Source organism: Herpailurus yagouaroundi, unplaced genomic scaffold (assembly GCF_014898765.1).
Source record: "Herpailurus yagouaroundi ecotype Mexico unplaced genomic scaffold, PumYag 141, whole genome shotgun sequence".
In the NCBI taxonomy this organism is placed as follows: Eukaryota; Metazoa; Chordata; class Mammalia; order Carnivora; family Felidae; genus Herpailurus; species Herpailurus yagouaroundi.
The window spans coordinates 47,306,009-47,329,340 of record NW_024412396.1 but is presented as its reverse complement, the minus strand read 5'-3'; the positions used below and the strand labels follow the sequence as shown (position 1 = coordinate 47,329,340).

General features: G+C 45.8%; 1 protein-coding gene and 2 pseudogenes across 4 annotated transcripts in view; 1 reads left to right on the top strand and 2 right to left on the bottom strand.

The window, feature by feature from the left end:
* The window catches only part of DPF3 (double PHD fingers 3), a 270,407-nt gene that overhangs the window by 33,643 nt on the left and 213,432 nt on the right, over positions 1 to 23,332 (top strand). The gene's annotated exons all lie outside the window — the stretch shown is intronic.
* LOC121032007 (high mobility group protein B3-like) lies at positions 4,437 to 6,276 on the bottom strand (annotated as a pseudogene).
* Positions 20,171 to 22,460, bottom strand: LOC121032006 (RNA-binding protein PNO1-like; annotated as a pseudogene).

The following is a 23,332-nucleotide window of genomic DNA, read 5'->3' as shown; positions in this document are numbered from 1 at the left end:
AAATAAATAAACGTTGAAAAAAAAAAAAAAGACAGGAGTGAAGTGTGACTGGTAACTGATTAGCTACAGAACTTCTGTGACTGGGAGCTTTCATTTCCGGGTCAGGATGGAATATGGACAATTAGACCCCGCTGCCTGTCTCTGCCAAATACCCGGAGTCCAAAAGACCCAGAACGTGTATTTTCCTGCATTTCGGATCCCCGATCATTGATTTGCTGAGAGCAACTGTATCTAATTTTATTCATGCAAAAAGCAGGTGTCAGTGAAAAATCCTGTAAACGAATCGGATATTCCTATTGGCCTCATCACTCCAACGCTGTTTTTTTTTTCCCCCACTTTGCTAATTACTTTGCAACTGGTGAGGGCTCTTTGAGTAACCCCAAATTCTCTGTTTCTCAAGCTTCCAACTGAAATATTCTCTAGATAAACACTTCAATGATGGAAGCGTTGATGTCACTGGAAAAGCCCATTCTTTAAGAGAAGAAGATGATCTTAATAATTGGAGGGACTCCAGCCTATTGGCTGGTTCTGTGAATTCGTGTGTGCTGGCCAGTGATAGGGACCGCGGAGTGGGAACGGGAGCCGGGTCGCACTAGTGCAGAACGGCAGCCTTTCAGCGGCGTTTCTCAGGCTTTGCTTAATTAAGCCAGTCAGGTCAAGAAGCCTGAATCATTCTCCTGGTCTTGAAGCTCTGTTTCTGACTTAGTTTTGCCTGATGCGGCTTCAGACTCCTCTGCGAAGTGGGTTGCAAGGAATTGTCCTTTCTCAGCGTGGTGCATTCTGGATGAAATGACCTGAGTGTTAACAGTATTACGATGAGAGTTTGTAATTTTTTGCTAAAAGACAACAAGATGTTTCCAAAATCTACCGGCTTACTTTGCATAGGCATCGGGACAAAATGCCACACGGGGAAAAATAAAGGATCTGAAGGTAACTTTTTCATTTTATGATTTTAAACATTTAAAAAGTCACATGCTGGGGGCGCCTGGGTGGTGCAGTAGGTTGAGCGTCTGACTTCAGCCAGGTCACGATCTCGCGGTCCGTGAGTTCGAGCCCCGCGTCAGGCTCTGGGCTGATGGCTCAGAGCCTGGAGCCTGTTTCCGATTCTGTGTCTCCCTCTCTCTCTGCCCCTCCCCTGTTCATGCTCTGTCTCTCTCTGTCGCAAAAAATAAATAAACGTTGAAAAAAAAATTAAAAAAAAAATTAACAAAAAATAAAAAGTCACATGCTGGTTGTAAAAAAAATGCATAGAAGAAGTGCATAAAACAAGACAAAAAAGAACAACAACAAAAAAAGACTTGTTCTCTGATTGCCCATTTTGCTCCCTACTGTTAAGGACATGGTTTTTTTGTTTTGTTTTGTTTTTTGTTTTGTTTTGTTTTTGTTTTTTTTGGCATATCCTTCCAGATATTTTCCTTTTTAAAAATTTTTCTTTCTTTCTTTATTAAAATTAAAAAAAATTTTTAAATTTATTTTTGAGAAAGAGAGAGAGAGAGAGAGAGAGCGAGCATGAGCAGGGGAGGAGCAGAGAGAGAGAGAGGGAGACACAGAATCCAAAGCAGGCTCCAGGCTCTGGGCTGTCAACACAGAGCCGGACATGGGGCTTGAAATCACGGACCGCAAGATCATGACCTGAGCCGAAGTCAGATGCTTAACCGACTGAGCCACCCAGGTGCCCCTAATTTTATTTAAATCCAAGTTAGTTAACATATAGTGTAATAATGGTCTCAGGAGTAGAATTTAGTGATTAATCACTTCTAGATATTTTCTATGGTTTTGAAGGCATATGTGTGTGTGTGTATATATATATATATATGCGTGGCTATGCTAGAGTGGGTGTTAGGTAGTTGAATTAAGAAAGAAAAATTCGGTTGTAGGGTAATTTCCTTTATTTCTTTGACTAAATGGTAAATTGAGAGAAAACTCATTCAGACCCTTTAGGAAAATCCTTCCTACAAACATTTAAATATCTCTAATCAGCCTATAATTTGCACATGGCCTGGGCTTTCTTTAGGCAAACAGTGTGTAGTGTGTGGCAAAGAAAGTTAATCTAAATTTTTAACAAAGTGCCAGCTGACCATGGGAATCAGCGTGTAAGGTAGTAACACTGACTGCATGTGGAGAAGAGATTGTGGGGTGTTTTTTTTAATAACGTTTGATCAGTGGCATACAATTTCTCCAGGTATCTCAGAGCAACAGGTTAAAGGTCGAACAAATGTGTAACGTGAGAATGTGTGACGTTTATTGCCAGGCACAGCGACTGGCGGTGATCCTTAAGAGTGTGAGGTGCAGGAAGCTCTGCATGGGTTCTCTTGAAATGGAAAGACCAGCCAGGCAGGGCATCCCCTGTGTTTATACATACTCCCCTCCCCCTGTCAGGAAGGGGGGAGGGTGGGGTTACCGAAATAGGCTCAGTATGGCAAATTGGGTTCCGATTTCGGTTTTTCCTCCTCCCACAGACTTAGTGGTCATTAGGCTGAAGAAGGTCCCGTAATCTGAACTCGTTCTCTGGTTCCCCGGACTGCTATGCACACATAGGACTCTGGCTGTGTTTCACTTTGCAGCCTGTTCTGGGATGAAGCAGCAGGAGCCTTGAGGGGCACCCTCCAAAGCAGCTTCTCTGTCGCCTCCTTTGCCCCAGTTCTGTGGGTCCATTCTTCTCCCGCAACTTGACTCTCTCTGGAGAACCGGATCTGGGGCTCGGAGCCCAGTGCTCTGTTTTCTCCTCTGCCCTCCCTTCAACTACCTGCGGCACCTCTTAGCTTCCACATCCTCAAAAGGGATAATGTTCTCCTTGAAAGCGTCTTTTGAGGATTAATTGATGTTTGCTCTATGCTTTGAAGAGAGAATCCTATCAAGTCTCTGCTGTCCTCAAAGCTGGTCCCAGTTCCAGCTGGTGCCAGGCCTGGCCAATCCGGACGCAGCACGAGCAGGCCTCTCATTGGCCGCCTTTCTGGGGCATACCCTCGGGCTGCTCATCTCCCTCAGTAGAAGGGCGACTGCCCACATAGGAGGCACAGACCCTCACGTGGACATTTTGTACGTTGCGTGTTTTTTGCTTGGAGAAAGGGTATTTGCATCCCTTGGGAAGTCAGCTTGTGGCTGTCTGTGACATTTTCTCATTTGGAAATTGTACTTTTCTCTTTCTCTCTTTTTAATTTTTATTTATTTTATTTTATTTTATTAAAAAAATTTTTTTTAACGTTTATTTATTTTTGAGACAGAGAGAGACAGAGCATGAACGGGGGAGGGTCAGAGAGAGGGAGACACAGAATCTGAAACAGGCTCCAGGCTCCAAGCTGTCAGCACAGAGCCCGACGCGGGGCTCGAACTCACGGACCGTGAGATCATGACCTGAGCCGAAGTCGGCCGCTTAACCGACTGAGCCACCCAGGCACCCCTCTCTCTCTTTTTTAAAGCTTTGTAAGTGTAAGAGTAGTTAGAATCTGCCACCTCTCAAGGAAGTCCCTTTGCCAGGCCATTTATATGGTAATTGTGTGTGATTTGGGGAGGAAAAGGATGTTACCTGCTTCATGATAAGCACTTTCATATCTGTGAATTCTTTTTTTTTTTTTAAATGTAATACTGTTTTTTTAACTTCAAAAACATTTCGGCATTCTAAACATACAGAAAAATAACAGAACGTTGCAAATTGTGTTTAGTATAGAAGGTTCTTTGAACTTTCATCGATGCAGTGGCTCTTTGCTTTGCTGACCGTGAAGAGCTCTACAGTTTGTTTCAAAGCAAACAGGTTAAAGCTACCGCACTTAACTAAAAAAGATGCAGACACTTCTCATGCCAGCTGACTGTCTCCCCCCACCGCTGCCCCTTTTCCACAGCTAAGAACGGCAGCAGAACGCTAGGTCACTATATACAGAAAGAAGACAACCTGAAGCTAAACAGATGCCCACTGCAGTGTCCACAGGCCCAGCTTCACAGTGCACGCCCTGGGCTACAGCCCCTCCAAAAGGCATCTTCCCCCACAGCCTCAAGCCAAGCAAGGAGCATGAAGACTGTGTCTCAGTGGGTTTGTCCTTTTTTTTTTTTCTTTTTTTAAACTATAGATATGTACAGTTGAGAACTCAGGATTTCTAGCCCATAACCGTAGAGTTAACACCACCTTACAAATTCAAAGGGGAAAATGCCAGAAACATCTCTAAAAGCCTTGTCACACCAACAGCAAAGTGCACAGAGTGCGGAGAACACGAGAGCCTTCTCGTTTTAAAACATGTTTGGAGAGGGGCACCTGGGTGGCTCAGTCGGTTAAGCGGCCGACTTCGGCTCACGTCATGATCTCGCGGCCCGTGAGTTCGAGCCCCGCGTCGGGCTCTGTGCTGACAGCTCAGAGCCTGGAGCCTGCTTCAGATTCTGTGTCTCCCTCTCTCTCTGCCCCTCCCCTGTTCATGCTCTGTCTCTCTCTGTCTCAAAAATAAATAAATAAATGTTAAAAAAAATTTATCAAATAAAAATAAAAATGTTTGGACATACGTACAATTCTGATACGTTTCAGGGTGCTCCGGACCCCCATGGCCGCTTCATGTAAACCACTGACAATTTCTAGAGCACTTTGAAGAGACTACAATATGACCATGACCCAGCTGTGTAATTAAACTTAACGAGGGCAACAGACCCGCCTCGAATAAGAGAGGTGTCAATGACAGTGCTCCCTACTCTAAGGAGACAGATAAACAGGTTTTTTTTTTATTCCTCCTCTTCCTCCTCCTCCTCCTCCTCCCCTTCCTCCTCATTTTCTTCATCTTCCTCTTCCACCCTTTTCCGGGCAACTTTTGCAGGACGCTTTTGCGCCATCAAACTTTCCTTTAGACTTACACTCAACGACATCCTTCTCGTACTTCTCCTTTAGCTCCACCGCCTTGTTGTCGTAAGGCCGCTTTTCACTGTCACTTAAGTTATCCCACATCTCATCCAGCTTCTTTGCCACATCTCCAACGGAGATACCAGGGTTTGTAGATTTGATCTTGGGGCGGAATTCTGAACAGGACAGGAAGAATCCAGACGGTGGCCTTTTGGGGGCGGTAGGGTCCTTCTTCATCTTGCCTCCCTTAGCTGGTCCATAATCCTTCATTTCCCGATCATAGCGCACTTTATCTGCCTTTGCCATTTCATCAAATTTAGATTTCTCTTTCTCAGACATTGTCTTCCACCTCTCAGAGTACTTCTTGGAAAATTCTGCAAAATTGACAGGGACCTCTGGGTTTTTCTTCTTACGTTCCTCTCTGCACGTCTACACAAAGACGGCATAAGCAGACATCTTGCCCTTTGGTTTCTTGGGATCACCTTTAGCCATCCTGACCGTATTGTTCGCTAGCCTGGGCAGTGCAAGGCACGATGCACGGCTCTGCGCTCTCCAGCCTCGCCTTAGCTGCCTTCACGAGAGCCGCCTTCTCCGCGAATTCTTTATTAAAGTTGTTTAATCAAAGAAATGGGAGGCTGCAACCTCCTTATTGGAAGGATCGAGAAATGCAGTGTGAGTTAAGAACCTGAGGGTTCTAGGGAGAAGGTGGTTGAGAAAAAGGAAGAAGGAAGGTTTGTTTTAAGCCCAGAACAAACAGGGAATTCAAACAACGTAAGTCAAAGACACCTTAGTTGTCTTATCATCAAGGAGGACGAGGCTGGAGGGCAAAGCCAGCCAAGCACACTTGGGTCCTCTTCTGTGTCCTCAGATGGGCATCAGGACATGGCAGGGGATTGAGGACCTGCTGCTGACTCTTCCAATGGGGCATTTCAAGGGGAGCCTTCGTTTCCTGTCGTTCCCCTCTAGCACCTGATCCCCATAAAGTGTCTCAGGCTCTTGGGGGCTTGTTTTAAGCACTGGTCTTTTTAATAGAAACCACTGCTTGCCTGTTTTAAATAATATTTCTGGCTTCTTGCAAAATCGAAGATCTGGCAACCCTGACCCTTCACCCCATCAAGGCAAGCACCAGCCGCTGCTGTCCCCTTTGATGGGGCAGTGGAACAGAACAGACGCTGTCTGGTTCACCGACTGGGGCACATGCTGACTTCTGACCTGTCTGGGAAATTAGTGAGGGGATGGAGTGTTAGTCCAGAAGCATACACTGAGCACAGACATGTACACACCTATGCACATACTCATCACCAGGATTCAGGCCAAGAGGGGATTACTTAAAGAAAGGTCACCTCTTGGCAGGTTCAGGGTGTATAATCCGCATGACAGATTTGAGAGAAGTTAGTCTTCGTGAGAGGAGAAGAATCAGATGATCATGGCACACAGTGTAAGAGATGCTTGTGTGTGTGGAAAAAAGAAAGTGCTGGGGTGCCTGGGTGGCTCAGTTAAGTGTCTGACTCTTGGTTTTGGCTGAGGTCATGATCTCATAGTTTGTGAGATTGAGCCCTGCGTTGGACTCTGTGCTGACAACATGGAGCCTGTTTGAAATTCTCTTTCTCTCTCTCTCTCTCTCCCTCCCTCCCTCCCTCCCTCCCTCTCTCTCTCTCTCTCTCTCTCTCTCTCTCTCTCTCTGTGTCCCCTGCTCGTATGCTGTCTTTCAAAATAAATACAACTTAAAAAAAATTGAGAAAAAAGAAAGTGCCTTTCTCTGGCATACCTATGTGTTTGGAGCAGCAGTGTGGAAGAGTGTGGTGACTAGGCAAAAGCAGGGACAATACCTGCTTGAGCACCTGTCATGCTCTGGACAGGGCCTGGGGCACCCAGGAGCTTGGTCGGTATTGTCTGATGAGAGCCAGCCATAGATTTGTGGGTGCACTCAACCTGGAAGAATAATTTCAAGACCTGGAAGAATAATTTCTCTTCTCCCTTTCTCAGTGTGCTCATCAGCCGAATGGAGACACTACAACAGGCACTGCCAAATCAAGTGCCTATAGGGGCCAGGCCTGCTGTGTCAGTGAGTGAAGGGATGTCTGGATGGGAAACGTAGAATAAGGAGTGAAGAAGATGGTGGTGAGCTAGAAGTTCATGCCCTTCCAGCGGATGTCCAAATTCAGCCCCAGCTATTTGTCACATGGGAAGGTGATTCCAGTGTCGCCAAGACTCCTCACTTTTAAAAAAAAATTTTTTTTTCAACGTTTTTATTTATTTTTGGGACAGAGAGAGACAGAGCATGAACGGGGGAGGGGCAGAGAGAGAGGGAGACACAGAATCGGAAACAGGCTCCAGGCTCCGAGCCATCAGCCCAGAGCCCGACGCGGGACTCGAACTCACAGACCGCGAGATCGTGACCTGGCTGAAGTCGGACGCTTAACCGACTGCTCCACCCAGGCACCCCAAGACTCCTCACTTTTTAAGAGAGGCTCTAAATCTGAATTTTTTATGTGAACCCTAACAACTTTTGATGTAATGAATTCAATTTTCAAAAAGCAGAGTGCAGCCAAACAAAGCATACTTGGGGGCCATATTTGGCCTGTAGGTCCTAGGTTTGCAACCTCTGGGATGAAGCCTGCTCGGTGTCTCCCTACTTGACTACTGACTCTACTTTGCTGAGCTTGTGGTATGAGGAGGAGGGAACTGTTGGAGGTGAAGAATGAAAGTGAGGACAGAGTTGGGGTGGAGGTGAGAAGTGAAGTTTGGACCACACCATTACCAGGCTGGGTAGGCAGATCTGTACCTGTTGGCTTCAGTGAGGACTGTTGCAAGGCCAGGCAAGAATTGTGCATGGAAGCGGGTGGGAGGGCCAATCCAGGTGAGGTGGCTGAGGGAAAGGGCATAAGCTGTGGGTGGCAGTGGTAGGGGCAGCAGGGTGTGGAGGTCAAGAGGCACTGAGGAAAGCCCAGGAGAGAGCAAGAAGGAGCTCGGTGGACCAGGGGGCTCAGACTGTTTGCCTTCTGCTCTGTGCTGGCGTGGGGTGGGGGGTGGGGGTGGGGGTGGTGTGTGCAGCTCCTCACCAGCCATGCCCAGGGGAAAAGTGTCACAGCCACACTGGGCGCTCTGTGCATTGCGCATCTATTCAGAAAAGCACGATCCTCGGTCCAGCCTTCCAAACTTGGAACCATAGCTGGGAATATAAGCCTGTCATACATGAAGAGGCAGAGTAGCATGATGGGTGAGAAGAGAATAAGTTTAGGTCTCCTACAACTTGAGTTTGAAGTTGACCTTTGTCATTTGTTAGCCACGTGGCCCAGGCAAGTTAGTGAACTTCTTTTTGCGCCCGGTTTCCTCATTTGGGAACAATAATAGTTCCTACCTTGTCGGGTTGTCAGGAGGATTAAATGCAAACAAATGCCTTAGTGTGTGAAGTGCTTAGTATGGGACCTGGCACAAAGTAAGTGCTCAAATTGAGCTCATTATTATTATGAGACAAGCAGTGACCCCAGCTAACTTGTGGTTAAGCACAAAATCCTTCATCTCAGCAGAGAGTCGACAACAGGTGCAGTAAAAGTTCACTCCTCCCCTACTGCAAATGCTTCCCTAAACACAGACTCTCTGGCCTGAGCTCCTACTTGCCAAAAAAGCAGGAGATATCGTACCTACCTGGATAAGGGTCATCTACAGAGCTTAGCTAAGTCTGTTTGGGCCCAGTATCACCTGGTTTACATAACGGTGTTTTCACTCATGTAACAAATATTTGTTGAGTAGCCACTATGTTCCTAGTGCTAAGAAAGGGTTTTGGGGGTGTTGAGTAGAATAAGATGAGTTGGGCCTTAAGGTACTGAATCTAACATAGAGAGTATGCTGCTGTAACACTGATCTCCAAAGAGAATGGCTAAATAAGACAGAGGTTTATTTCTGTCTTATGTAAACCCTAGGGCAAGCACACCAAACTGGCAAAGTAGGTACATGAAATCATTCACGGACCCTGGTTCTTTACTGTTTCGCATCTCTAAGTCTGTGTTTCAGGATGTGGGTAGTAGGAGGTGATGAAATCCAAGGCCAGCAGCTTGCAATTAAGGAGCTTCTACTCACAACCCATTGGTTGGAGCTTGGTCATATGGCTGCAAGGGATGCTGGGAAATGTAGTCTGGAGCAGACGGCCATGTGCTTAGGCAAAACTTGGGACTGGAGGTTATTATAAGAAGGCAGAAGGGAGAATGAATACTGGAGGGAAGTTAGCAATGTGTGATTCAGGGAGATAGGGAGACAAATGAACGCTCCTAACAGTTAAGTGAATGCTCCTCTCAATAGCACCAGCTGTAATCCTTGAGTCGAGAACTATGTTGTGGCTCTCATTGGAGTTTGGGATTTGAACTCACACTTCTGGTTTAAAATCCCAGTTCTATCGGTTATCACAGCGTTGCGCAGCATTGGTGGTATAGTGGTGAGCATAGCTGCCTTCCATGTACCCCAGGGTTGGTATAAGAATGAAATAAGTCAACCCATGTGATGCTTTTAGGATATGGTCTGAGCCAGAGTCAGTGCTCAGGAAGTGTTAAGCTATTACTGCCAGGGAGTGAGAATGTGTCAAGAAGGTCAGTGACTCAAGGATAGCTCGTGGACTGGCTATATCTCTCAGTTTTATAGCTTCCTATAGGCCTCTAGATGCAACCTTGGGCCTTGAACCCTGGCCCTTCTCATCACTGAGAATGTTAATGAAGACAGACAAGGCTATCTGAATGGGCTGGTGTTTTGAAAAAATAAAATCAGTTATGTTGGCCTGGGCTGGACCTAAGAGATGACCTTAGATAGGATATTTCAAGGTCAGCTTTCTATAGCTTGAGTAAGAGCAAGTGAATTTAGTACAGGGTCTACAGACCTCTGTGGGAAGAGTAAGACCCCTTCTTGTTGGGTGTGTCTCCAGGTAAAAAGCTGTAGAAATTATAAATAAATTATAGATAAATAAACAGTGTGCAGTGAGGCCTCACAGGGGCTGGGGAGTCCTTTGCCCTTGAAGAGGACCCTGGTGGCCTGTCTAGAGAAAAGTGGAAAAGCCACCCCCGCCTGGGTACTGCACTGGCAGGAGTTGGGGTGTCCTCTTACTGGGAGCTGGTGTTCTATGATATGCAGAGGGTATTGTTTTCCATCTCCTGCAGGTGTCATGTGGAGAGAGAACCTTCCTAGCTTCAGAACAAGAGACGTAACTTGCCTTGGCAACTCACACGGTGGGTAGATTTTAGCAGAAAAATAAAGATATTGGACAATGGGTTTCCACCGGTTTTCGGCACTGTCTCATTTTCAGAGGTCCGAGGAGCTTTCATACTCTTTTCATCCCCAGCTTTTGGAATCAGACCACACACTACTCTGGTAGAAAGTAGCATCTCACAATGGGCACCATTTTTGACTCCCTAAAAGCATCTAATTGACTCCCAGGAAATGGGGTGGACCTAGAGAAGGGAGTACATGTTGGAAGACTCCTAAGTGCTTAGGACCCCACCTGTGCTTGTGGAGAAGCTGGCAGAGGTGGGCCAGCACTGTGAGTGGGGCATCTAAGGTCCTGGGTAGGAGCTAGCCTCACGGGTAAGGAGGTAGGTGGTCATATTCCTCCTGCCTGGCTCTCGTAACCTTAGCTGACCTCTTGGTCTTGACTTCTTGGTGTCATGGAGATCCTACAGCTGGCTAGCCTGGCTCTGTAGGTGGCCATGTCCTGGGGTTTTCACTCACATTTTCTCCAGCTCTGTGAACCTCGTGTCTTCTCTCTCATCAGTTCCCAACTGGGCCTTCACTCTTTTTACCACTGGGATCGATCTTTTATTCTTCTTTCCTTAAGGAAAGCTTGTTAATAAGGTGGGGACGATAGTGAGAGCTGATTAAACCAGGGTCTCTAGTTCTGGAGGCCTCAGCTGAAACTGTGATGTCGTCTCTGCATGAGATTATATACGTAATCACCAGGATGTACGTCACAAGGGATCACATGTATCTTCTGTGCCTAGATCATACCATCCGTGGCATCCGGGCACTACGAATTTATATTAAGAATAGTAAATCCTGTAATTCTTTTGAGATCATAGTAATTTTACATCATATTTGGGTTTGTGTGTGCATGTGCGGGAAAAGTGTGAATTTGTGAAGTGTGCATGTTTAAAATGTGCCATACATGGGGCGCCTGGGTGGCTCAGTCGGTTAAGTGTCCGACTTCAGCTCAGGTCATTATCTCGCGGTCCATGAGTTTGAGCCCTGCGTCGGGCTCTGGGCTGATGGCTCAGAGCCTGGAGCCTGCTTCCGATTCTGTGTCTCCCTCTCTCTCTGTCCCTCCCCCATTCATGCTCTGTCTCTCTCTCTGTCTCAAAAATAAATAAACGTTAAAATGTGCCATACATGTTGTAGTCCTGCCTTGAATTTCTTCTTATTTATTTATTTATTTATTTATTTATTTATGTTTTTTTAAAATTAATTTATTTTTGAGACAGAGAGAGACAGAGCATGAGCAGTGGAGGGGCAGAGAGAGAGGGAGACACAGAATCTGAAGCAGGCTCCTGGCTCTGAGCGGTCAGCACAGAACCCGACGCAGGGCTCGAATTCATGAACCACAAGATTGTGACTTGAGCCGAAGTTGGACGGTTAACTGACTGAGCCACCCAGGCACCCCTCCTCATTTTTTTTTTTAAATGTTTATTTATTTTTGAGTTTTGAGAGGGACAGAGAGACAGAGCATGATCAGAGAGGGGGCAGAGAGAGAGACACACACAGAATCTGAAGCAGGCTCCAGGCTCTGAGCTGTCAGCACAGAGCCCGACGTGGGGCTGGAACCCACGAACCGTGAGATCATGACCCGAGCCGAAGTTGGATGCCCAACCAACTGAGCCACCGAGGCGCCCCGAATTTCTTCATTTTTTACCCACCTGGGTCCCTGGGGGGGGGGGAGTCTCTCTTCCTCTGAGAGGCCCTGTATGTATGCCTGCTAGATCAGGGGTGAACAACCCTTTTTACACAAGAGGGCAGTTCAGGAAAAATAAACAAATGTGCTTACAGGTCGTCTTTGCCTCTTAATCAACTTGATGAGAGCTTTATTGAGTCTCAGGACTCAGGGGTGGGTGGGGCATCAAGGAATGTGTATTCTTACAACTTACTCTAATGGGTAGCATAGTATCAGTGAGAAAAAGGACACTGGTTTTGGAGTCCTTGAAAACTAAATATCCAGGTGTTTGGAGACAGTTTTCCAACTTTTCGTTGTGAAATTAGATGGCTAGATGCCTGTGTGATCCTTGTCACTGCCTGGACTAACTCCATAACCCTCGGACTAGTGTTTTCTGTATCTCAGTATCTCTTGCTCGGCACAGTGCACAGTAGGGGCTTAATAAGTGCTTATTAGGAAGCAATAGGGTATAATGGTTAAGAACACAGACTTTCGATAGACTGCCTACTTCTGTCACTTACTAGCTGTGTGACTTTTGGCAAGTTTCTTAACCTCTCCGGGCCTCAGTCTCAGTCTGTAAGTTGGGAATTACATAAACCCCTACCTCACAGATGGGGACTGAATGAATTAATACATGTGAGCACTTCTAGCAATGCCTAGCCTATATAAACCTGCTTAAGTGTTAGCCATTGTTACAAATGTTGTTATTGAGCTGAGAAGAGACCCAACTTTGCCTGTGGTGCTAGAGCTTTATAGAGCATCTCTTTCCATCTCCAGCTTCTGCTTCCTTCCCATTGATGGGATTTTCACTCTAGTCTCTGTGAAAATAGATTCGATTTCCATATAAAATAACTAGGCCTTTTCCCTCATTCCAAACTTTTTTTTTTTTTTTAAGGGCAGAAAAGCGAAAACCAAAACCCTGAGTATTTTTGAAGCAAATGTGGGTCCATCTGTAACAGCGCATCGGATTAATAACCTGGGTGGAGGCTGCAAGTCTAGATTTGGTGAAACTGCTCTTTTCCAAAGAAAGTGCCAGGTTCTCCGTTCGCCTTTCATCTCCTCTCACAGAATGCCCGTCTTGCACACTCAGCTAATCTGTCTGGTTTTCGCATCGACAGGAGAGCTCCCGGGAACGATACACGCCAGATACGATCTGGCTCCAGGAGCCTTGTCTGCCTGATTACTTTATTCATAATCACCTTTAAGTTTTGCTCATTGACTGATTTTTTTAAAGTTTTAAATATTGAAGTGTAGCATATGCAGAGGAAGGTGCACGGTGTGTTCAGCCGAATACATTTCAACAAGTTGAATTTCTTTGTGTCCTCAACACCCAGATTAAGAAACAACAGGACAGAAGCCCAGCTGTGCCCCTTCCAGTTACAACCTCACCCCTTACCCAGCCCCGCCAAGGGTAACTATCCCTGCTCGAACCCCATCGGATGGAATCTTCTACTATGTCCGCTTCTGCGTCTGGATTTCCCCCTTCAACACTGTGAGATTCATCTATAGTGTTGACTGTAGTATTAGGCTGTTTATTCTTAGTGCTGTGTAGTCCTTCAGGTAAATAGACCATTTCTTTGCCTCTTCTACCCTTTTTTAAAACATTTTTTAAACGTTTATTTTTGAGAGACAGAGCATGAACGGGGGAGGGCAGAGAGAGAAGGATACACAGAATCTGAAGCAGGCTCCAGGCTCTGAGCTGTCAGCACACAGCCTGACGTGGGGCTTGAACCTGTGAACTGTGATCGCGAGCTCATGACCTGAGTCGAAGTCGGACACATAGCCGACTGAGCCACCCAGGCGCCCCATGCCTGTTCTACTCTTGAGGGACACATGGCAGTTCCTAGTTGGAGACTTCTATGAATTTCACGGTGAGGAATATGCTGGCACATGTCTTTTGGGGGCCTGAAGTGCACACACCTGCCGGTAGGATCTCCAGGTCAGAGGGTGGGCGTGTATTCAGGAAATGCTGCCACACGCTCTTCCGGGGAAGGGGTGCCAATCCCCTGCTTGATTTTGATGAAGAAAATGATTCCATATTCACATCTGATTTGGGTTTGAAGGCAGAATAACACTGTACTCATTCTGTCATTTTGCCATTCCTGTATTTCTCCCCTCTCATGCGTGTGGACCGTGTGGTCCCTGGGAAAATTCACTTGAGTTGCTGGAACTGCCTCTTTTGGGGAGCCTCTTGAAATGCTACCTGAGTAGTAGTACCTGAAATGGAAGGTTTAGGACTCCTCCCCCACCCCCCCAAAATGTCTGCTTTATTTTCAAGAACAGCAAATACTAATTGCCACATCCTTTGCAAAAAAGAATCATTTCCTACCCTCCCAATACTCCTCACACCCTTTATTGAATGAGATGTAGAGTTTAGGGAAGTTTTGAGTGAATATCAAACATCAGTGAGATTACTGATTTCCCAAAATTTGCTCGCTGGGTCGTTCCTCCCATAACTTCAATTACAGTTGCCCTTCTTTGGAATTTGACAAAGCTGGGCAAATAGAGAGTCAAAAGTCCCTTGGTCTAGCTCTGACTTCTGTTTGTAAACAGCCACGGTGCAAGGTGCTTCAGCAATGCAGAGGGACAGGAGGCCTTCCCTTCCAGCCCCCGAAACCTTATAAATAGGGACCTCTGAATCTTAGTGGGAATTCAAAAATTTTTAAAAATGTTTATATTTATTTTTGAGACAGAGAGAGACAGAGCATGAGCAGGGGAGGGGCAGAGAGAGAGAAGGAGACACAGAATCCGAAGCAGGCTCCAGGCTCTGAGCTGTCAGCACAGAGCCTGACGTAGGGCTCGAACCCATGAACGGTGAGATCATGACCTGAGCCGAAGTCGGATGCTCAACCAACTGAGCCACCCAGGCACCCCTGAATCTTAGCGGGAATTTAATCAAATCTGTTCGTTTTGGCTTGCCCTCCCTTCTGTGACCCCCAAACAACAAGCTAGAAACAACATCCCATAGAAAAACACCAAAAATACTACTTCACACACTGCTTCCTCATAAAAATCACTCACAAAAGTGCTCTCAGATCCTGTAGCACCAGGCTGTTATTATTTTATTTTACAGATGGGAAAATTAAAACCTGCAGAGTTGACTTGACACTGTAGAATCCTGGAAGAACTGGTGGTTGGAGGCCAGTTCCTTGCCTGGGATTTGCCCTTCTAGAAGCAGGGGGTCTTTGCAAAGAGGAGTTTTAAGGATGAGTGGCTACATTGGGAGCTCATCACGAGGTCCTTTTGATGGGTGACTTTCACATCCTGGAGCTTCGTATTTTGTCTGGTTAGAAAGTGGTCTTCGAGGGGCACCTGAGTGGCTCAGTGGGTTAAGCATCTGATTTTGTTTTTTTGTCATGATCTCACGGTTCATGAGTTTGAGCCCCACGTCAAGCTCTGTGCTGACAGCTTGGAGTCTGGAGCCTGCTTTGGATTCTGTGTCTCCCTCTCTCTCTAGCCCTCACCACTCACACTCTGTTTCTCTCTCTCTCAAAAATAAATAAACATGAACAAACAATTTAAAAAAAGAAAGTGGTTTTTGGTGAGGACGGATGTACAAGGAATCCATTACTGGCTTGTTAGTAGCAGCCAAGAATTGAAACTCAATGAGTGCCTATGTCAGTAGGGAAATGGCCCAGCAGCTATGGTACCTTCACACCTTGGATCATTACAGAACCATTAAAAGATTTTGGTAAAGTATGGCAGAATAGATAAAAGGGAGAAGAATGTATATGATCTATAATTCTATTTTTTTAAACAAACAATAACCACCCCCCCTCAACCCACTATGAGTGTGTGTGTGTGTGTGTGTGTGTGTGTGTGTGTGTGTGTGTCTGAAGTTACATGAGTCTGGGGAAAAATGTAGAAGGACACACTAAAATGTTAACATGGGCTACCCGGGGAAAGCGGGCTGAGGATGGGGGGTGGTGATGTGGGAGAACAACGTATAGCAAAATGACATGTGATAAAATGCCATTTGAATACATTATATATGCATGTATATGTATACAAATGCATAAAAGGTACATGCAAAAATTTACAAGTCAAACAAAAGAGTTGCTCTAGTAAGAACAGGGCTGTGAACCCTATATGGGTCAGTTAGCTTGGCAAGGGCCAGAGCTCTGTTCTGTGGCTGAAGGCTTTACCCCCAGGCCAGTTGTGTTGAAAGTGAAGGACGTTGGTCAGAAGAGGATCCAAGAACATGTGTGGGAGTCTGAGCACAGACACACTGCTGCCTTTGGTAAATCGGTAATCATAGCTACCGTCTTGATGTGCTTAGAATGTACTGGCATTTTCATACTTTCTTGAAGTTAGGTATTTTCATCCCCATTTCAAGATGAGGACACCTGAGGGGCAGGCAGCTGAAGGCCGCATCGTGAGTGGGTGTTGCTGAGGTTTAAGCCCAGCTCTGATTCCAGAACTTCTGCTTTTCAGATTCCCTTGCAGCTTGGGGTTTAGTGGGGGTGATCAGGCTGGCCTGCTTTGATCCACTCTGAGATTTCTGTGAGGTCCTCTCTCGCAGGGGTGGGTCCTAAAATGTAGCTTTTGCTGTTAAAACCAACCAAGCCACGGGCTAGTGAATGTTTCCTGTGCGTTCTCGTTGGCCTGGTTTTGGATGGCAAGGCTTCATAACCTGGGTGAGGGAGAGCAGCCTGTTCGGGCCTCTGTTCCCAAGGGAGCAGGGCTGCATGGAAAAGTAGGGCATGTGGACACCTACCTCAGGACAGGTGAAAGGCAGACTGACTTGTTAAAAAGGAGGATAGTTTCACCACTTCTGACATCTGGCCCCTGAACAGTCTCAGCGGCCTGGAGCAAAGACTCCAAAGCAAAGCTTTGGGAGCAAAGACTGGGCTTTCGTGGGGAATCTCTCTCCTGGCTCTCCTTGCCATCCACCCCCCTGGCCCCACTAAACACACAAAAAAACTAACAGTTGTGGCTGGTTTGGCGGCCCGGTAGTGTGACTTCCACCCAAAGTGCCGAGGGCTTGTGCTGTTGCCAAGGTGCCCCCAAATGAGTATTTGAGATAAAAATCTCATCTCTGCCAGTGGATGTCACCTGTGACCCCCTTCTCTTTTCTTGGCCTTGGTTTCCTCATTCACAAAATGGGGATCGGATTTGTCTCTTGCTTCTGATTAAACGAATAGGTGCTTCTGGTTAGACGATCAGAAGCACGTTGTGTATTTAGAAAGACAACACCAGTTCTGTGTGTTGGGTTTTGGCTGCAGACCACGGCGCTGCTGATACCGATAGTCATTGCCATTTTTATGGAACAAGTCTGGATATTTCTAGTGCAGCAGGACCGCTGTTTTCTACAGGGTGCTGTGTCTTCACAGTGACGTCTGTGACTTCCAGGAGCAGGGCCATGACATAAAGGTGAACGTGGCCGCAGAGGGTGAGCAGGCCGCAGGGAAGGCCTTCCCTGGGCCCTCCTGCCCACGGTCTGAGGCAGGTGGCTGCCATTCCCCTGGTGAGGTTGCAGCAGCTGGAACTGGAGCCACCGCCCTCTGCCTTCCTTCCCTGTCTGCGGAAGCCCTGCAGGGCCTGGGAGGGGAAGACAGAATGAGGAGGAAGCAGGCAGCAGGCTGTTGCCTTCACCTGAGGATTTGGGGCAAGGCCTGCCCATGCCCGCACTTTCACTCTCTGCCCACAGGTTGTAGACTGAGCCTCATGGCCAAGGACAAATAGTCTGGTCTTTCAGAGCCACACTTTTCCTCTATTTAGTGGAGCAAAATCCTTTTGAATGAGCCTGTGTAGATGTCGTGATTGTGAACAGTGATCTTGTTACTATTTCTTAAAGGCTGGGACTGGGCCTCCAGTACCCAGCACGGAGCCTGGTGCACAGTCGGAACCCAGAGGAATGCTTTCCGTTGGCATAGAGCTCCTGGAGATACATGGCTGGACGGTGCGAGATGTAACTATTGAGGAAATAATTTTCTCCCTTCCTTTGCTTTCTTCTGTGCATGATATGGTGTGGGACTTGTGCACCTTTTCCTCTATCCTTATTCTTCTTTGCATTTATTTTACTTAAGAAGGGATTTTCTTCTGACAAATTAAATACAGCTGATAGGACCTAACCATATGTCCCTCTCCTGTTTGCAGTTTTGAGTGAAGAAGGTAAAATACTGTGCCCTGCTTACTTCTGCTTAAAGTATAGGGATAGACTAACCTGCATCCTGGAAGCTGCTTCCAGCGTTTTCTTCCCCATCAGGACTATGTGGCGTTGCCTGAGGTCCCCAGACAGAGTGGTTTCCCTGGGTCTAGATAGCATGAGGACTGGAGTTGGGCTCCCAGTGGGCTCCCAGGCACTGGAGAGTAGGGTATCCTTTGGAGAAAAGGGGGAAAAAAATCCACGCAAATGGAATGATAAAGGAATGACATCACGGTAGGCATAGCAACGGCAGGGTAATCATAATCTCCACACAAGGTGGTCAGAACCCCAAGGGAAAGCCTAGTTTCATTGTGTTCCTTTTCCCATCGGAGAGGCAGGAGCAGGGAGGCGTGGAGGAGGGGTTGCTTATCCAATGGCTAGAGCAGTCCCGAGGTTTTGCTGTTCACTCCAGATCTGCCTCCCCGCTCTGACAGTCTCTCTGGAGTAGGGGTGTGCCCCCTTGAAGTTGCATTCTGTTACCTTGTTATCTACGGTGGCCCTTGGAATTTGGCTGGTGAAGGGGAACAAAAAGAGAGGGATGCGTGTCAGTGGAGAAAGGAGAGAGATGAAATTATCCTCAGGAAAATTTTATGGAACCCTGGAGCTTCCTCCTCGGGTTCTCCTGCCCACAGGCGTGGAGCTACTCTGATAAACGCACACACGGTCCATCTCCTGTCCCTTACTTGCTTCTTCAGGCCTTGACTTCTGCCGCAGATGGTGTTGAGCTGGGTGTAAACCATATAAATTGTGATAATTTCAAAGTCACTTGTGTCCAAAGCCCAAAGCGATTCAGAGTAACCTCCTGAGGCACCGTGTGGATAAAGCAGCTACCTACATGGTGAGCGCTGACGCCCTGGGACAGCTCGGGATGTTGTCTCGGGAGGTCATCTTGAACACAGTGCAAGGGTTGTAGGTGTCAAAGAGTTGAATAAGGGGCATGAGCTGGGAGACTGCTGTTCTGGGGCTTTGGGGTACTCTGGGTCCAGAAATCATTTCTCCTTTCCTGTCATTGTTGGATAACTATAACAGGTCATGCCTGGTTGTGGTTTTTCTGTAGGTCAAATCATGGTTGCCTGGTTGTGTCCCTGTCACCCTGACATTTAGAAATCTTAAAAGTGGGTGAGGCAACCCTACCGAGGCATGGATGGCTATCATGAGCTGAATGAACCATCTCTGCTCTTCAGCAGAACAACTCATCCCCAACCTATGGATATTATACACACACACACACACACACACACACACACACATATAATTTAAATTGGACTTTTAAAGATATTTAAGAGTCTCTTGGGAAGCACACCCTTTGGCTTCTTTGGTTAGAATATCTGGAATTTTCTTTTCTTTGTGTAGAATATCTGGGCAAGCTGGAGAAATTGCTTACCCAGCTGTTCTTGGCTATGGGTAATTTTGTAAAGTGAACTTAATTTTTTTTATTGAGATAAGATTCATGTAACATAAAGTTCACCATTTCAACTGTGTACAATTCACTGATTTTTAGTTTTAGAGCATACGAGTCAATGGTTTTAGTAAACCTGCAGTGTGGTGCAATCATCACTACTACCTAATTCCAGAACGTTTTCGGCACCCCAGAAAGAGGTTTTGCACTCATTATGTAGTCACTTCTCACTCCTTTCCCCCCTCTCCCCAGCCCTCGGCATCCACAAGTCTTCCTTCAATCTCTATGGATTTCCCTATTTTGATTATGTCCTATAAATGAAATTAGACAATATACGTGGACTTTTGTGTCTGGATTCTTCAACTTACCATGTTTTCAGTGTCCAACCACATAGTAGCATATATCAAGACTGCATTTTTTTTTAAGTGGCAGAATCCTATTCCATTAGGTGGTATACTACCCATCAGTTGATTTATTTATCTACCCATCAGTTGATAGACATTTGGGTCATTTCCACTTTTTCGCTATTACGAGTAATGCTAACATGCACATTCAAATACAAGTCTTTGTGTGAACATATGTTTTCAGTTTTTTTGACCATACACCTAGGATTGAAACTGCTGGGTCATATGACAACTGTACCTTTAATTTTTGGAGGAACTACCACTGTTTTCCACAGCGGCTGCACATTTTACATTCTTACCAGCAGCGTGCGCGGGGCCAGTTTCTCCACTTCTTTGCTGACACTTGTGATTATCTGTTTTTCTGCTTCTAGCCATGCTGGTGGGTGTGATGTGGTATCTCACGGTGGTTTCGATTTGCATTTCTCTAATGGCTAATGACGCTGAGCATCTTTTCGTGTGTTTTTTGACCACTTGTGTATTTTGTTTGGAGAAATGTCTACTCACATCCTTTGCCTGTGTTTTAATTGAGTTGTTTGTCTTTTTTGTTTTTAAGAAGAGAGTTTGTTTTAATATGTTATTGTTACTTCCTCTACGCTAGCTGGTCGTTGTTGTTACTTCCTCTACGCTAGCATGGTGTGACCAGCCTGTGGAGATGGAGGGGTAGAATGGATCACTTAAAAGCAGGCTGGGGTCTCTGCCTTTTAGGCCACTCTTCAGTGTTCTTGGGGAGGACTCCTCTTCCTTACCTGCCCTTAGCAGCTTTCTCCCCCAGAGTTTCTGTTCTTGAACCAATTCTTACTTGTTGTCAATTTCTTCCCAGTTGACCTCATCCACACCCATGGCATCCACCACCATATATGTGATGATTACTCTCAAATGCGTATATCCAGTTTGGACTTCTCTCTGGAGCTCCACACCTGCCTATCCAGGTGGAACTTCAGCGTGTTCAAAACCTACTACATTTCTCTTCTCCTGGGTTCCCCGTCTGGATGACTGGCAGCATCATTTACCAGGTCAAAAAAGCTGGAGGTTGTCTTGGACTGCTTCTTTTCTCTCTAGGGCACATCTGCCCTCTTCCTGTCAAGTCCTGTGCATTGGCTGTCTTTAGCAGCTCTCTCTAACTTGTCCTCCATTCTTCATTCCATACTGACTGCCTTAGGTCAGGTCTTTGTCATTCCAACAAGACTCCCTAGTTTTGAATTACTTCCATCTATCCATCCTCTGCTGGAATGATCCAGTTATATTCCTCCCATCTTAAAGTGGTTCCTTATTGCCTGAAGGATAAACTTCCTCCTCTTTTGTCGAGTGTTCAGACCCTCTTGGGTCTGATCTCTACTTGTCTTCCCAACTTCATATTCCCCTGCTCATTCTCCTCTCATTTCTTATTTTATTTAGTTAATTAATTATTTTATCTATCTATTTATTTATTTTTGTGGGATGATTCTTTTAATTATACTCCATAGACAAGAAATGTTTATAAATTTATAAGAAGTTACAAATTTATAAATAAGTTGATAAATTCATACAGGACTGTTTAAACCAGAAGTTTCCCTCCCATAAGAGTTATAAACTATGCAAATCTTTTATTTAAAATGAAGTGATAAATTATAGTTAATGTGTAAGTGTAGTGTGCCACATTCAGATGTGGAAATTATCCTCAAAGTCGCTGTGTGTGACTTTTACCAAACCTTTCCTTTCTGTTTATGCTTCTGGCTGAGAACAGAAGTGATGGAGCCTTAAAGTGACTGGAATACTCGTCACATGGTTTCTTGTGACCACAGGTTAGGGGGGGAAGGCTTTTTCTCTAGAGTCCAAAGACAAGATAAAAAGTCTCTTGATTTGAAATCAGAAACGTTCTGCTGCTCTGCTAGCCACAGCTCGGATATTGCCATAAACCTTTGAGGGAGGATTTCCCAGGATGACGTCGCAAATGGCGGTTCTTGCCATCTTCGTGTTTTGGAAAGAGCCAAGGATGTGAACTTACAGCCAAAACCATCCATGTCCGTGTCACATTCTTTATGGTGAATTTGGTTTTTCCTCCTTTACCAGCAATTCTTCCTATCCCTCTTGACAGGTGGTCTCCCTAGAGCCCCCTTTAGGGGCTTCACATCTGTGATTTCAAAGGACTCTAGGAAGAGGTCATCCAACCTAATGAGGGCAAGGGCATCCTCTACCTGAAACCCAAGAATAAAGGCTTTCACAAAACCAGCTGCTTTTGTCAGAGCACTAACATCTTTGGTTTCTTTACAAGTCCTGATCTCTACATTCCTCGATTTTAGGTTAAAGCGCATCTGAAGTGCCAAACATTCTACAATAGGAGTAAATATCTTCATCCAGTTTTCTTTCAATGGCGTGTATCTGTTAGCTGGGACCGGAATTTTCCTTGTTTTCTTCTTTTCCACTCAGGAATCCGTCCCTGGCGAGGGGTGGGGAAAATGGGCCTCTTTGTGGGCCGGGCCTCCTCTGTGTCCCTGTGGGCCATGTCCCTGCCCTCCCCCCACTCGGACAGCTGCTCAGCCTGGTTTCTTTGTCCTCCAGCCACCTCATGGGTGACTTGGGTGAAGCCGTTCTTGGCCCCTGCACTCTGGGCCTCCATCTCCGTTTCTATCCCCAGGAATCTCCCCTCATCTCTTATTTTAGCCATAAGAATTCTTTCAGGTTTCTTGAATGGTCTGTGTTACCTCAAATCTCCAAGCTTTGACTGCCATGCTACTGGCATGACATTTTTTTTTATGTTTATTTATTTATTTTTGAGAGAGAAAGAGAGAGAGAGAGAGAGAGAGAGAGAGAGCGAGCATGAGTAGCAGGGGGAGGAGGGGCAGAGAGAGAGGAGAGAGAGAATCCCAAGCAGACTCTGTGCTACCAGCCAGTCAGGAACCCGACGTGGGGCTTTATCTCACGAACTGTAAGATCATGACCTAAGCAGAAATCAGGAGTCGGATGCTTAACCAACTGAGCCACCCAGGGATCCCACTGGCATGAATTTTATCTGTGTGGCCAAGGATAGATTTCCAGCGCTAGATTATGGATCCAATATGGCGCCAATTAAATACTACTGTAGATAGAGAACATGGCAGACTGTGGTTTGGATGTGGATTTTGATTCAATAATTTATTTATATGAAAGGATTTCCAAACTGAATGGAAATTAAACTGCATTTAATTGATTTTGTGAGCCACCTGTACTGCAAAGGTGATGGATTTTTGGGGAAAGATTCTGACATTTGTCCCATCCATAGCCTGTTGTTACTTTTGTTACTTTCTGAATCAAGAACACCAGGATACATGATGTGACAAGTATATGTGTATTTTGGGAGCTAATGGGACAAAGTATTTGAAATCAGATTGGATTCCAAGGTTGCCATAGCTACTGGCTACTATGAACACCAGCATCACATATTTGTTTGGAACCCTACATCTCTAACTTCTGCAATGTCTTTTTTTTTTTTTTTTTTTTCCTGAGGGTGTTAGTCCTCAGATAAAGAAACTGAGTGAAACTGAAGGAATGATTCCTTCTGAATCCCTTTCTGGTCCCTTCTGGTTCCTTTCCGAATTTTTAACAACAAATTTAATTTAGTTTAGATTATTCTTTAGTGCTTTCTCACTCTCCCTCAAATTTTTACTTAGAAAAATTTCAAGTCTTCCGAAACGCTGCAAGAATG